Raw genomic sequence first — 3,813 nt, 5'->3', positions numbered from 1 at the left:
GAAATTCCACTTATTTAGAGGCATAAAAGCAGAAATTCTTCTTATTTTGGAGCAAAAATGAAGAAATTTTCCTCTTTTATGGCAAAAAGTTATGCATTCCTCTTATTTTCGGGCAAAAAGGCAGAAGTTCCCCGTATTTTGTAGCAAAATTGCAGAAATTCCCCTAATTGTGAAGCAAAAAGGCAGAAATTTCCTATATGTTGGGGCAAAAAGACAGAAATTCTCCTTTATTGGTGCAAAACTCAGAATTTTCTCTCATTTTGGGGCAAAATTCCAGAAATTTCACTTATTTTGTTGCAAAATTGCAGAAATTTCACTCATTTCAAGGAAAAAAGCAGAAATTTTTCTTATTTTGCGGCAAAAAGGCAGAAATTCCTAATATTTTGTGCCAAAATTCAGAAATTCCCCTTATTTTGAGGTAAAAAGACTGAAATTTCCCTTTTTTGGGAGCAAAAAGGCAGAAATTTCCCTTATATTGGCGTAAAATTGCAGAAATTTCACTTATTTCAGAGTAATAAGTCAGAAATTTTCCTTATTTGGGGGCAAAAATGGCAGAAATTCCCTTTGTTTTGGGGGAAAAAGACAGAAATTCCAATTATTTAGAGGCAAAAAAGCAGAAATTCCCCTTATTTTGGAGCAAAAATAAAGAAATTTCTTTTTTTTAAGGCAAAAAGGTATGCATTCTTCTTATTTTCGGGCAAAAGCAGAAATTCCCCGTATTTTGGAGCAAAATTGCAGAAATTCCCCTAATTGTGGGGCAAAAATGCAGAAATTCCCTATATGTTTGGGCAAAAAGACAGAAATTCTCCTTATTTTGAGGCAAAACTCAGAAATTCCCTTTATTTTGGGGCAAAATTCCAGAAATTTCCCTTAATTTGGGGCAAAATTGCAGAAATTTCACTTATTTTGGGGCGAAATTGCAGAAATTTCACTTATTTCAGGGAAAAAAGGCAGAAATTTTTCCTTATTTTGGGACAAAAAGGCAGAAATTTCTAATATTTTGTGGCAAAAATGCAGAAATTCCCCTTATTTTGAGGTAAAAAGGCTAAAATTCTCCTTATTTGGGGGCAAAAATGCAGAAAATTCTTTTATTTGGGGGCAAAATTGCAGAAATTTCACTTATTTCAGGGTAATGAGTCAGAAATTCCCCTTATTTTGGAGCAAAAAATACAGAAATGCCCTTTGTTTTGGGGAATAAGACAGAAATTCCACTTATTTAGAGGCAAAAAGGCAGAAATTCCCTTTTTTTTGGAGCAAAAATGAAGAAATTTCCCTTTTTATGGCAAAAAGGTATGCATTCCCATTATTTTCGGGCAAAAAAGCAAAAATTCCCCGTATTTTGGAGCAAAATTGCAGAAATTCCCCAAAATTGGGGCGAAAGGCAGAAATTCCTTTTATTTTGGGCAAAAATCAGAAATTCCCCTTATTTTAGGGCAAAATTCCAGAAATTTCCTTCATTTTGGGGCAAAATTGCATGAATTTCACTTATTTGAGGCAAAATTGCAGAAATTTTACTTATTTTTAGGTAAAAAGGCTGAAATTTCCTTTATTTTGGGGTAAAAAGGAGAAATTCTCTTTATTTTGGGGCAAAATTGCAGAAATTTCCCTTATTATGGGGAAAAATTGGAGAAATTTCCCATATTTTAGGGCAAAATTGCAAAAATTTCACTTATTTAAGAGAAAAGAATTTTTCTTATTTTGGGGCAAAAAGGAAAAAAATTCCAATTATTTTGGGTCAAAAAAGCAGAAATTCACCTTATTTTAAGGTAAAATTGCAGAAATTTCACATATTTCAGGGCAAAAAGGCAGAAATTTCCCTTATTTTGGGACAAAATTGCAGAATTTTACTTATTTCAGAGTAATAAGTCAGAAATTCTTCTTATTTTGGGGCAAAAAAGACAGAAATTCCCTTTGTTTTGGGGGAAAAAGACAGAAATTCCACTTATTTAGAGGCATAAAAGCAGAAATTCTTCTTATTTTGGAGCAAAAATGAAGAAATTTTCCTCTTTTATGGCAAAAAGTTATGCATTTCTCTTATTTTCGGGCAAAAAGGCAGAAGTTTCCCGTATTTTGTAGCAAAATTGCAGAAATTCCCCTAATTGTGAAGCAAAAAGGCAGAAATTCCCTAGATGTTGGGGCAAAAAGACAGAAATTCTCCTTATTTTGGTACAAAACTCAGAATTTTCTCTTATTTTGGGGCAAAATTGCAGAAATTTCACTCATTTCAAGGAAAAAAGCAGAAATTTTCCTTATTTTGGGGCAAAAAGGCAGAAATTCCTAATATTTTGTGCCAAAATTCAGAAATTCCCCTTATTTAGAAGTAAAAAGACTGAAATTCCCCTTATTTGGGGGCAAAAAGGCAGAAATTTCCCTTATATTGGGGTAAAATTGAAGAAATTTCACTTATTTCAGAGTAATAAGTCAGAAATTTTCCTTATTTGGGGGCAAAAATGACAGAAATTCCCTTTGTTTTGGGGGAAAAAGACAGAAATTCCACTTATTTAGAGGCAAAAAAGCAGAAATTCCCCTTATTTTGGAGCAAAAATTAAGAAATTTCTTTTTTTTTTAGGCAAAAAGGTATGCATTCTTCTTATTTTCGGGCAAAAGCAGAAATTCCCCGTATTTTGGAGCAAAATTGCAGAAATTGCCCTAATTGTGGGGCAAAAATGCAGAAATTCCCTATATGTTTGGGCAAAAAGACAGAAATTCTCCTTATTTTGAGGCAAAACTCAGAAATTCCCCTTATTTTGGGGCAAAATTCCAGAAATTTCCCTTAATTTGGGGCAAAATTGCAGAAATTTCACTTATTTTGGGGCGAAATTGCAGAAATTTCACTTATTTCAGGGAAAAAAGGCAGAAATTTTTCCTTATTTTGGGGCAAAAAGGCAGAAATTTCTAATATTTTGTGGCAAAAATGCAGAAATTCCCCTTATTTTGAGGTAAAAAGGCTAAAATTCTCCTTATTTGGGGGCAAAAATGCAGAAAATTCTTTTATTTGGGGGCAAAATTGCAGAAATTTCACCTATTTCAGTGTAATGAGTCAGAAATTCCCCTTATTTTGGAGCAAAAAATACAGAAATTCCCTTTGTTTTGGGGGAATAAGACAGAAATTCCACTTATTTAGAGGCAAAAAGGCAGAAATTCCCTTTATTTTGGAGCAAAAATGAAGAAATTTTCCTTTTTATGGCAAAAAGGTATGCATTCCCATTATTTTCGGGCAAAAAGGCAGAAATTCCCCGTATTTTGGAGCAAAATTGCAGAAAAAAATCCTAATTTTGGGGCGAAAGGCAGAAATTCCCTTTATTTTGGGGCAAAAATCAGAAATTCCCCTTATTTTAGGGCAAAATTCCAGAAATTTCCTTCATTTTGGGGCAAAATTGCAGGAATTTAACTTATTTTGGAGCAAAATTGCAGAAATTTCACTTATTTTAGGCAAAATTGCAGAAATTTTACTTATTTTTAGGTAAAAAGGCTGAAATTTCCATTATTTTGGGGAAAAAAGGAGAAATTCTCTTTATTTTGGGGCAAAATTGCAGAAATTTCCTTTACATTGGGGCAAAATGGCAGAAATTTCACTTATTTCAGAGAAAAAAGCAAAAATTTTTCGTATTTTGGGGCAAAATGGCAGAAATTCCCATTATTTTGGGGCAAAAAATGCAGAAATTCACCTTATTTTGGGGTAAAATTGCAGAAATTTCACATATTTCAGGGCAAAAGGCAGAAATTTCCCTTATTTTGGGGCAAAATTACAGAAAATTTACTTATTTTATGGTAATAAGTCAGAAATTCCCTTATTTTGGGGCAAAAAAACAG

The sequence above is a fragment of the Micromys minutus genome, assembly GCF_963924665.1.
Source record: "Micromys minutus genome assembly, contig: SCAFFOLD_47, whole genome shotgun sequence".
In the NCBI taxonomy this organism is placed as follows: Eukaryota; Metazoa; Chordata; class Mammalia; order Rodentia; family Muridae; genus Micromys; species Micromys minutus.
Note: the sequence above shows the minus strand (reverse complement) of the source record.